We start from the raw sequence: 12,780 nt of genomic DNA, 5'->3' as shown, positions 1-12,780 counted from the left end.
AGAGGCAAAGGCGTTGGAGTTGGTCGTAGGCAGTGGCAGGTGAGTTCCGTAACGCGGCCCTGAGGGCTGGAGGCCGTCGCGGGGCGGAAATTGCAGCTCTGCGCTGTGGAGGTGGCGGCCGGAGGAAGGGGGCGGCCTGGGCCAGGTCGGGGCCAGGCCAGGGCGGAGGCGGCGATGAGTTCGCTCTGACTGGGTTGGTGGGAGAATGGCCCGGTTCCTGGCTGCAGAGTTCCCGCTGGGAAGGTAGGCTGGCGCCGGAACTAAGTAAGTTAGGCCGGGAGGTCCCTTGGGACGCCCAGCTGGTCCGGACAGGGGCACTGACTGGCGGCCGGTGTCCGAACGGTAGCGCTTGAGGAGACCGGGTTCGGCCAGGGTCCCAGAGAGGGCGGTGACCCGGAGTGACCAGTCTGCGGGCGGGGTGACTTGGGAATACTTCGGACAGCTTGGGTGCGAGGAAAAAGGAAACCCTGGAAGCTCCGGGCGTGGACAGTGTGTAGATAGCCGGGGGCCGGAGGGGACTGGGAGTGGCTCTTGGGGAAGAGAGGAGGGGTCCGAGGTGACAGAGCAACCAGAATCCGAGTAGGGGCCGTCTGCAGAGTGGCGCCCAGCGGGGTGGGGACCCTTCTGAGAAAGACGGCCAAGGGAGAAGGGCGCCTGCCGGACCCCAGCCGCGCTCCACCCGGAGCTGCGGGTCTTGGAGGGTCGGACGAGTGGAGACCTGGGAGGGAAGACCCGCAGCACCCAGGCACCCGCCACCCGCAGCCGGACTGGGACCCGAGACTGGACTGGCAGCTCCGGCTCTGAAGATCCCCCGGGGCACCAGGAAAGACGTCCTCGAGGAGTAGATCGGGCTGGAGACAAGCTGGAGAGTTGCGCGGGGCGGGGGGTGGGTAGGGAATGGAAGTTCGCTGAAGCAAAACTGGATGGAGGTGGGAGGGGAGGAGTAATTTCCCCCGTAAAAAGGAGCTAGTAGGTCGAAGGAGTGACAGAATTGCTCAGGGAGAAATCGTAGTGGCCTTGTAGAAACTGGTCAGGACAGTAGATACCAGAAATTAACAGTGGTGTCACTAATGGATTCTAAGGTCTTCAGAAAAAGAAGAGACTTCAGCTTCATAATTAATACAAAGATGCCATCTAGGACCGGAGAAAAAGTCCTAATTGTAGGGTAAAGCGACTTGTATTTTAGTGTTTTAAGAAATTTGGTTAAGGACGACAGCGATAATACTAGAAAATAAGGACATTGACAGGATGGGAAATTTGAGAGGGAAAAGGGGAGGAGTAGCAGAGCCGAAGGAATAGAACTGGAGACTTGGTACGAAAGAGGATATTCATGACAATGATAGGCACATCCTGCTAAATTGAAAATGTTTGCGTTCTAGTTCTGCTTTGCTTGGGCAACTTAACCTCTTTACATTTTTTTTCATCTGTGTAATTAGAGATACTAATAGTTTTTACTTGAGGTTTTAACATTTTTTTTTACATGAGCTAATATTTGTAGAGCTTTAGGAAAATCATTGGCACATAATCAGAACTGTGTATTGGATTGATAAATGGAGGATAAAGACCTGAGTTCTTTAATGCTGTAGCTCTCAAACATTAGCTTACATCAGAATTACCTGGAGGGCCTGGTAAACTACAGATTGGTTGTCTCACCTGTGGTCTGACTAAGCTATTGGGTTGTGCTTTGGAATTTATCTCAAGTGATGCTTATGTTGGCCAGGAGACCACATTTTAAGAACCACTTGCTTTAATGAAAATAGTAATAATGAACAACCCTAAAACACCTACCTGCCCATTCTTCTGACAAGTGGAGGAAAATTGCAAAAAAAGTTTTGATAGTACTGGAAATGGGATCCAGGGCCTTTGTAATAGGCAAGTGCTCTGCTACTGAGCCATAACTCCAGGCTGAGGATACCCTTTTTAAAGCCTGTGCTTTTAAACTGTGGGTCATGATTAAGCTGTAATTTATAAAATTTTGTAAATTACCACAAACAACAGAATAGACCAGGATTGCACTTGGTAAGGAATGTTTTGGGAAACTTCTCATACTTCTATGTACTAGGTCACGGTGTAAAACATATTTCTTGCAGTCAAAGTTTAAAAAGTGAGCCATGCAGTTTAGCAAAAGCAATCCTCTGTTATCCAGGGGTTGGGTTATTATTTAATCTTTTTGTTGTATTTCTTAAGTGGTAAAGTCCATTAAATTTCTTCACTTGATTTTAGCCGAGAAGTGATTAGTCCATTACATTTCTTTATTTTTTGATTTATCTTTTGTTAGTGTTATCACTATTGTATTGTGCCTCTGACTCTGGAACTTTTTTGATATTGAGAATCTTTCACATGAGGACTTAAGGGAATTTGAGGCAGAGAAATTGGTGTTTCTCAGGTGTTGTCTGCTTTTGTTTTACTTGTGCCCTTTTTTCACCGCCCTTTTTTTAAACCAATGTACTATAAAGCATTGTCTGAAAAAACCATTAATATACACAGACATAGTGACAGTAAACAATGAAAAGTGAACAGGTTTGAGAACATTTCATGTGTGGACAATAAGCAAAATAAGAAACATTTCAAAAGAGAAAAGCAAAAAAGTACTTTGTTTTTGGAGAGTAAAAATATTTAAAACTTTTTCTTTTGACCATACATTAAAATAAAACATATAAAGACATTTTTTAAGGTACTGGCTATATGATTTCTAGTTTTTTTTTTTAATTTCTAGGTTTTTGTAGAGAAGTAGTGATAATGCTTGACTGCAAAATTCACTGGGGTAGACGCTTAACTGCCAAGAAAATTGCACGTTAAGCAGGAGCTTTTGTTTTGATGGTTTTCTCCCCCGAGAGTGAACTGGATGTGGTATATGTTGTAAATTCATTTGAGGAGCCTAAATAAAATCTACAGTGTCTGTTTAAAGTTATAATAGGAATGTACAGTATATGTTTTGTGCTACCCTTAGTCTATTCTATTGAAAATTAGATGAAGGTGGTTTAGATTCCTTTTTGTTGTTATTGTTACTTGAGTCAGGGTCTCGCTATGAACCTAGGCTGGCCTCTAACTCAAGCTGATTGTCCTGCCTCAGTCTGCTGAGTGCTGGGATTACAGGCGTGCTCCGCCATGCCAGGCTGGTCTAGATCTGTTTTTATGTAAATAAGAACAGAGAAACCAGTATTGAAAACTGAAAGAGATTCTTGTGGTTCTGTTTAAAATCTTTAATCCAGTGGATTATGTAACCTTTCATTAATGTTTTATGAAACTGAAGAAATTGTTGATGTAGCTTTATATCAAGGTTTTTGAAATTATGTTCTCAAAACTTTAATTCTCTTTCAGATATTTCCATTTCTTTAAAGTTATTTTTATTTTTAAAGTTGGAAAACAATCGTTCTGTGTTTGATTTCAGAAGTAAGAACAGGACCCAGGGATTTAGCTCAGTAGCTCTGCTGCCTGCCTTGCAAGTGCAAGGACCCAAGTTCAATCCCCAGTACCAAAAAAAAAAAAAAAAAAAAAAAAAAAAAAAAAAGAAGAGCAGTCCGTTTACAAAACAAATTTAGTAAATTTTTTGTGAGAAAGGATCCAAGGATGAAAGCTTTTGATTTCTTGCATTTTTTTAAGGTACTGGCAGTTAAGTGGAATGCCAATAGTAGACTGGATGTGATAGCACACACCTGTGATCCCAGCACTCAGGAGGAGACTTAGGCCAGAGGATTGCTGTGAGTTCGAGGCCACCTTCTGCTACATAGTGAGTTAAAGGCCAGCCTGAACTACAAAGCCAGACCTTGTCTCAAAAAACAAAAAGCGAAAGAGAAAGAAAACACCACCACTAGAATGGTTGTTCTTGAAGTCATTATATATTTGTATAGATCATTTAGTTCTATCCCACATGGTGGGAGAATGTAAAATCTTAATTGAGTGTGGGAAAAAATATAAAAATTCATTCTTCATAATTGTGAACATTGAGCAGTTTACTTTTAATAAATGGACTTTATTCAATTGGCTTATTCATCTGTGATTCAATTATACTTATCTATGAATAGCTCTGGTTGCACAACTCATTTTGCAGTTGAGACCTATTAATCTGTAGTTGAACAAATGGTGGTTTTTAAATCCCAGTGAAACTGTGTGCTCCCGATTATTTAGTGATACTCAGTTTTACTTACTAAGGTTTATTCAGATAATGATTTTTTAAATGGAAGTTTAATTAATACTAGTTAATTGTATTTTCTATTTTAGGGGAGTCTTGTTTTATGAAAGCTTTTGATCTGCTTTTTCTGCTTCTTGTTCAGTTACCCATACAATAAATCCTAAAGGAAAATCTGGTTCTGTGAAAGAACAAAACCCCTATATTTGATTTTTAGTTTGCTTCAAGAATTACTTTATTAGGAAAGGCTCCTTAGTATACTTATCACCTTTAAAAATATATTTATATAATAGATTTTTATTTTTACAGAATAGATCTCCAGTTCTGCACATTTCTCAACTCTGATTTGTATTTCCTTGATAGGACTGGGAGAAGTGAAACAATGTATTCCCTAAATTTTTAAAGTGTTTTGCTTTTTTTTTAAAAATCTTAATATTATGATACTTTTTTAAAAAAGTGTTTGTGTTGTTTTTCTGAGACAGGATCTTGACATATTGCCTAGACTGGCCTTGAACTTATTACTGTCCTTCCCATCTCATCCTCCTGAGTACCTGGGATTCTAATAAATCCTTTAGTTGCAAAGAAAATTTGATTTAGTAATATAGATTAGAGCTAGAAATACTATGTAAGATTTTAGGATGTCTATTCAGAAGTGAGATAGAGGTAGTGATTAGGATCTTATTAAATACTAGGCACAATATTGCTATACATTTTAGAGAATATAAAATACTACATTTATAAATCTTGAGGCACAAAGGAGGCCTGAAAGTAAAGGAGAATGAAAATACTGACGTGTTTAAGGAGGAGTCCAGAGGACCTGCGGGAAGTGTGTCTAGAGGAATGAGCAGTTCCTGGCAGTTTTCCTGAAGTGACATATGTAAAGGAGGAGGATCCTATTTGTAACATTCTTCTATGGACTGATTTTTAGTTCTGTAGTTTCTAGTGCTTGCTATACCTCTTCCTTTGTTTTCTTCCACTCAGAAAGCTCATTTCAGAATGTGAGTAAACAGACTGAGAAGTACTAGTCCTAGTGGATAAGAGACAGAGGACCATGAGACTTTAATGATTTTTGTTTGTTTCTTTGTGATGCTGGGAATTGAACCCAGGACCTGAGGCATGCTAGACAAGTGCTCTTACTACTAAGCAGCATCCCAGTCATGACCAGGTGGATTAGAAGAAGACTCAGAACTGTTCCTGCAGCTCTTGGGAATATGTTCTCAGCAACCATAACCAGGCCGAGTATGGGATTAGGTGGAAACTCCATACTCATTTTAAAATGGATTAACAACGGAGCTGCGATGTTAGTAATTGTTAGCAGCTCCCCCTTCTCTCCACACCATGCCTTCATTTCTCCCCACTTGCTTGCTACTACCTTATATTCTGTTTTTTTTTTTTTTTTTTTTTTTTTTTTTTTTTTTGGCACTGGGGATTGAATTCAGGACCTTGTGCTTGTGAGGCAGGTGGTGGAACCACTGAGCTAAATGCCTGGCTGCCGTACATTCTTTTAAGCAGGATTAAAGTCTTGAATTTCCTAAACAGTGAAATCTTAATTATAGTAATTTGATTATGTTAACATGCATATAGTTCAATCAGAAAATGATTATTACCAGATTTTTTTTTCTGTTTAGGTAAGGTAAAAGGGGACTGAAATCTATAGAATAAAGGGTCTGAATAAAGTAAAGTCAGAAGACAAAATCCAGGAACTACAAATTGGATAAATTCATAATAGTTATTTAAGATTGATCTTGGTTCCCTTTGACCATGGAAAAGTAAAAATTGAGGAAGCTTTCATTCTGCCTGACTGTGCACATGTATATCTCAGGTACATTTCAATTGTATTATGTGGATAATTTATAAATTGCTTTTCATATAACCAAGTTGCACTCTGTAGTTCATTCAGGTCAGCCTTAAACTCACAGTGATCCTCTTGCCTCAGCCTCCTGAGTCCTGGGATTGCAGATGTGAGCCACCATGCCTGGCTAATATAACCAACTTTGTTGTGAGGAATTTTAGCTGCTTAGTATTGTTTAATCAAGATAAATTCATTTTGTTTAACCCTAGCCTCTTACAGAAATATAGAATAGCCTGATGATTATAGAACTGTATTTGTAACTACCATACAATGAACTTGAAAAATATATCATTTGTGCAGAGGAAGCATAAAATGGACAAGATCCAAGTTTTGTAATTGTATTTCTTGAGGCCTGGCTTTATTTTACTAATTTATTCATTGGACAGTTTATTAAACCTCTTGTAGGTTCAGTTTTGTCATCTCTAAAATAGAACTTATGCTATCCTCCTCACCAGGCTATGTTAATAATGAAATGAAAAGCCTTTTGGATGGTACCTTGCTTATAGTTGACACTCAACACATAGTATTAATTACTAATAATTAAACAACAATTTGAGGTTTGTTATAAACTTTGTAAGATAGCTAGTATTTCAGATAATATTATTATAAACAGTATGGCAGTTAGAAAAAAGATGCAACCTCTGACCTGCTATTTGTCCTTATAGTTGTATTTTTCTGTCTTTTTTTTTTTTTTTGAGATAGAGTCTTGCTTTGTAGTTCACTATGAACTCACTGTGTAGCCCAGGATGGCCTTGAATTCCCTATGTAGCCCAGGCTGGCCTTGAACTCAGCAGTTCTCCTGCTTCAGCCTCCCTAGTGCTGGGACTGCAGTGTGCACCAGTATTCCTGACATCACATGATGTATATTCCCTTTTTTTTTAATTTGAGAGGATATCTGATTTCTTTTATTTTGCCTAATTAAGATCTATGTAAAAAAAAGATACATGTGTTTGTGTGTGTGTGTGTGTGTGTGTGTGTGTGTGTGTAGGTCAGTAATTCATTCATTGTTATTGCTGAATAATATTCCATTATATGGATGTTTTAATTTTTTGTGTGTGTGGTGCTAGAAATTGAACCCAGGGCCTCGCTTGTGCTAAGTCAGTGCTCCACTCCTGAACTATGCCCTCGGTCCTGGATGGATGAATATGTATTTTAAAGATTTTTTTCCTGTTGATAGACATTGGATTATTTTCAGTTTTTGGCTTTTCAGATAAAGCTGCTACAAACAATCATGTACAAGTTTTTATGTGTACATGTATTTTCATTTCTTTTGGGTATATACCTAGCAGTAGAATTGTTTGGTTGTATGGTAACTCCTTTGAGGTTTTTCTGAAGCAGCTGTATACTATGTACATTTTCACCAGCTGTGAGTATAAGGGTTAAATTTCTCTAAATCCTCACCAACATCTGTTACTGTTTGTGCATGTGTGTGCTGCATGCATGTGTGTGTGTGTGTGTGTGTGTATGTGTATGTATGTTGGTGTTGGTGTGTGTGGTGCTGGGGATTGAATTTAGTGACTCTGGCATGCTAGGGAAGTATTCAACCACTGAGCTACATTTCAGGCTCAAAGCTCAACTTTTTCCTATGTGCTTGTGCTTTTGATATAATATCTAAGAAATTGCCAAACCAAGCTCATGAATATTTATGCCTCCTAAGAGTGTTTTCTTCTAAGAGGTTTACAGATTTAGCTCTTATATTTAGGTCTATTATCCATTTTGAGGTAATTTTTATGTGTGGGTGGAAAGGGGCCCAACTTAATTCTTTTGTAAATGGATATGTAGTTGTCTCATCACAATTGTTGAGAACACTACTTTTTGTTTATTGGCTTGTTACAAAAGTTGAACAAAACTTTCAGCTTTGTTCAACTTTTCCAAGCAGTGTTGGTTTTTTATATAATGTGGCAGTTTAGTGTCATGATGCTGAGGGAAACCATTTAGAGTTGCAAGAATAGGTTATAAATGAATCCACTGATTTAAATATGCAGGTTGTATAATTTTATCCTTACATTACCTTATAACTTGAATATTTTAATTTCTCTGCTTGCTGGACAGTCTGTCAGTTCTATGGAATTTTTATTTTGGAGCATTTAATGAAAGTCAGATTTTTAAACATGTATAAAAATAACTTATTTTTATTATACCTGTTCCTTTCTGTTTGAAAAAAAGAGTGTTTCTTTTTATTCTTTTTGTCTTTTGTAGTACTTGTTTGACTCTGGGACCTTCACACTGAGCTATGTCCTCAGTTCCTCCTTTCCCCCTTTCTGAGACAGGGTCTTACCAAATGCCTTATGTTGGGCTTCAACTTGGGATCTTTCTGCCTCAGCCTCCCAATGTGCTGGGATTACAGGTGTGTGCTGCTATGCCTGGCTCCTTTTTTTTTTTTTTTTTTCCTTTTTTCTTCTCTTTTAACTCAGGGATTTAATTTAGCTCAGTGGTTCTGCCACCTTCCTCTCAAGCGCAAAGTTCCAAGTTCGATCCCCAGTACCAAGAAAACAAAACAAAACAACTCACTGTTTTGGTTACTGTAGTTACTTTTTCCTCACTGGAACACAATACCCAACACCTACAATTTACGAAAGGAGAGGTTTGTTTTCACTTACAGTTTTAATCCATGGTATTCTGGTTCCCAGACAGAAATTCTGCACAGAGGAAGGGCCTAGGTGGAACACAGCTGCTCATCTCGGGGTACACCAGAACCAAAGAAACGCGAGGGGTTAGCAAGGGAAATATATCCTTCCAGGTCATTCCCCCCGGTGACCCACCTTTTTGGACCAGACCCCACCTCCTAATAACACTAGTGGTATAGTTTCCCCACGATCCAATCACCTTCCAAAAGCCCCCCTCTGAATGCCTGTGACCTTTGTACAACATTCTAGATCTAAACCATAATATGTCACCTGTCCCATGTCACCTTTTTCTCCTAAGACTCTTCTTTTGAATTATTACACATAGCTTTTTTCTGAAGGAAGATCAAGCATTTTTTAAAATGGAAATTGAAAGTTTCAATAGCGATGGTGGAAAAGATTATAGAGAAAAATTCTAAGAATTTTTATTACCAATGTTTACCATGTAATCCTAGTTGAAATTTAGAAATGACATCTGTTCTTTTTAATTTAAAAAATAATGTATTGTACAACTTGTGAGATTTATCTTGCATTTGAAAGAAACTTGGGTTTTTTTTTGTTGTTGTTGTTTTTGTTTTTGGTTCTGGGGATTGAACTCAGGACCTTGCGCTTGCCATGCCACTGAGCTAAACCCTGGCCCAGAAACTTATTTTTTGTAGGACATTTAACTCTAAACTGGGACTTTTAGTTTTTTTGTGTGTTTTTAGTGCCAAATCCCCCCCCACCACCAGGGATCAGACTCAGGACCTTGTACTTGCAAGGCAAGTGTGGAGTCACAGAGCTAAATCCCCAGCCCTTTTCTGTGTTTTTAATAGGGACTAATTATTTTCTTTTGGAGATCTTAACAAAGGGAAAAGTATAGATCTTTTACAGAGTATTTGAGTTTTATGTATATCATCCCTATTTATAGAGTTTTGTTTCTTTAGAATATGTTACCAGTTATTTGCTAAGAACTAATTTCCTGGGGTTTCTGGCTTGACTTCTTGTGGTGCCTTTCCCATCCTTTGTTGCTATGTAAAAGAGTGGAGCTCAGTTCTGTACAAATTCACTATCAGTCTATTATTTGCTGTAGTTCAGACTGCATATGGTTGGTCGATATTTGCATTACATTGAATTATATAATTTTTTATTACAGATATGTTAACATATTCTGAAGAACCTGGACTTTATTTGATAAACTTAAGTGTTCATATCTGAATCAATTCTAATTGTGTACTCCTTTAATGGATGGTCTTATATTTTTGGTCGTTTTCCCTCTCCAGTAAAAGTTAGTGAGGAAGGTCTCTCATCTGCTTTTATAATACAGCCCAGACTCTTGTGAAGTATCATCATAGTTTCTTTGATATTGGCCTCTTAACTCATTTTGTTTAAAAAAAGACACATCAAAGGAGGGGTGATGGAAAAAGAATAATTAATGGATACGGGTGGTATAGTTGGATAGGAATAATGTCTAATGTTCTCTAGCACAATAGAGTGCTGTGGTTGACAACAGTTAACGATAGTTCAAAAGAACCAACAGAGGACTTTGAATATTTCCAACATAAAGCAATGATAAATGTTTGAGGTAACAGATGTGCCAATTTCCCCCTTCTGATCAATGCATATTGTATACTTTTGTCAGAGTATCACACTATATTCCATGAATAATGTGCAATTATGTGACAATTAAAATTTGTAAATTTGTAATGAATGAATGAAATGATTAATTTAGTAGTACTGGAAAGAGAACCCAGGGCCTTAGCCCAGAACTACATCCCCAGCCATTTTTTAAGTTTTTAAATTTTAGTATATGTGCTGCTGAAGCAAGCACAAGTTTTTAATATTTTAATACAGGGTCTTGCTTAGTTGCCCAATCTGGGCTTGAACTTTGACCCTCCTGCCTCAGGCTCTCAGGGTTCTAGGATTACAAATGTGTGCCACCATACCAGCTAATTAAAAAAAAATTAAAGCTGAAGAATAAAAAAGTTCATATTTAGTATCTTTCTATTTTTCCCTCATGTATATTTTTACTATGCCTATACATAAGCTTGGAGCCTTTTTGGGGAGGGGAGTAATCGGGAATTGAACTCAGGACCTTGCATTTGTCAAGGCAGGCACAGTGCCACTGAGCTAACTCCCTGGCTCTGGGACCCATTTTTTAAAGAACATACAGTAGTCACTTAATATTATAATTTTATTTGAAAACAGTTTAAAATAGCTTAAGAATATTGCATTGATGGATTTATTATCAGTTATGCAACCAATTTTCATAGTGTTCACATTTAGATTATTTAATTTGCAATTATTGTTAACAAAACTTTAGTGAATATTGCTAAGCATAAATCTTGGTTCACATTTCTATATTCTCATAGTAGATTCTTAGAATTATCAAGTCAAAGTGTATTAACATTTTTGGTGCTCTTAAGAGAGCAAAACCACTGTATATTTTACTTTTTAGAAATGTACCAACATACATTCCTGTTAACAGTACATGAGAGGAAGACTTACAGCTTTACCAACAGTCCTATCATTTAAAATATTTGCTAGTTTGATAGGGAGAAAATAGTAACTGATTTTAGAAATTCTTTTATATATTTGCTCAATAGTGGAACATTTAAAGTATGATTGGTAGGGGCTTAGGTATCAAGCTCAGTGGAACAAAACAGGTTTGGCATGTATGAGGCCCTGGATTCAGTTCACAACACTTAAAAAAAAAGAAGAGAGAGAGAGAGAGAGAGAGAGAGAGAATAAAGCAATAAAAACTAAGATTGGTGACCTTGATGTATCCCTTTAAATGAAATTACTTTTTCATATTTGTTTTTCTTTGAGTGACCCCTGCTTCTTAGGTTGGATCTAAGGATACATATACTTCAAACCTGTTACATCTATAGAAATGATAAGCATAAAGTTGTTTCATGTTTCTTTCATGTTAGTTTTATCCTTCATTATTCTCCAGCTACTTTTTTTGTTGTTGGTTTTATTGAGACAGGGTCTCACATCACAGTTCAGGCTGTCTTGTTATGTAGTTCAGGCTGGCCTTGAACTCACTGTGTAGCCCAGACTGGCCTTGAACTTCTGGTGATCCTCTTGCCTCAGCCTCAAAGTGCTGGGATTACAGGCATGTGCCATCATGCCTGGCCCCACAGTAGTCAATTTAAGCCAGTCTTTTTCTACATGGAGAATTTCTAGAAAAGAAAAAGAAGAAAAAAAACAAAACACAGCAACTACAAAAAACCTCTGCTAGGATGAAAATGTACTGAAAAAATATATATAGAAAAAAATATATGTGATAGTTTCTTATATCACTTAAACCTCTGGGATCTATTTGCTTATTAAAAGCACCAATTTGAAAATTCCTTGAAATTAATATTTTTTTTTCAAAAATTAACATTATGGCAAGAAAATTCCAATGAGTTACTAAAAAGGTTATTTTCAGAGCCAAAATGACTTGCAACTAGATATTGCTTATTATGCTTTATTTTGAGACAGGATCTTTGTGGTCCAGGTTGGCCTTGAATTTGCTATGTAGTTCAGGCTGACTTTGAATTTAAGATTTTTCTGCCTCAGGCTCTGTAGTGCTGGGATTACAGATATGCACCCGATACCCAATTTTAAAATGAGACAGAATTTGAAGGAAATAAAATACCCGCATTGAACAGTAAGTTCTACATCATTGTGGACAATAGATAACTTTGTAGAAATAGTATTCTATTTTTATGAGTTTACCACTTTGTTTTTCCATTCACTTATTGGTAGACATTTGCATTATATCCAATTTTGATCCTCTGTGAAATTAAGTCTACCATAAACATTCTTATACAAGTCTTTGTGAACATATATTTCACTTCTCTGGGTGAATAGGAGTAGAATTGTTAAGTATATTTAACTTTATGAGAAACTGTCAAGTAGTTTTTCAAAGTATTTGTACTGTTTTATATTCTACCAGCAGTATGAGATCCAGTTGTTCCATGTCTTTTATAGCTTATATCTAGATGTCATAGGTGGGACTTCTCTGAGTGACTGAATCATGGGTGTATGATACTGGATTAGTCTACTGATTGGTTTAGTGTAGTTCTAGGCATGGATGACGGACTTAACTGAAGAGGGAAGACCTGCCCTGGGTATGAGTGTTACTAGTTAATAGGCTTGTAGCCTGGATGGAATAAAAAGGGAAAGAAGTAGGAAGTCATGCTGCT

At 37.7% G+C, this 12,780-nt stretch overlaps 1 protein-coding gene across 13 annotated transcripts in view; it reads left to right on the top strand.

Moving 5' to 3' along the window:
- Positions 1–12,780, top strand: part of Numb (NUMB endocytic adaptor protein) — a 148,664-nt gene that overhangs the window by 2,854 nt on the left and 133,030 nt on the right. Inside the window, exon 1 of one of the 13 annotated variants that reach the window (XM_010645435.2) lies at positions 1–39. The exons of 10 other annotated variants lie outside the window; for them this stretch is intronic. The gene's annotated coding sequence lies outside the window, so the exon portion shown is untranslated. Of the gene's footprint in view, positions 40–78; positions 244–12,780 lie in introns of those variants that run through there. 2 more of the 13 variants (XM_010645440.2, XM_010645437.3) reach the window with 2 other exon arrangements.

This window comes from Fukomys damarensis, unplaced genomic scaffold (genome assembly GCF_012274545.1).
Source record: "Fukomys damarensis isolate Sample0158 unplaced genomic scaffold, DMR_v1.0_HiC HiC_scaffold_21, whole genome shotgun sequence".
In the NCBI taxonomy this organism is placed as follows: Eukaryota; Metazoa; Chordata; class Mammalia; order Rodentia; family Bathyergidae; genus Fukomys; species Fukomys damarensis.
This window is presented reverse-complemented; position numbering and strand designations above follow the sequence as displayed.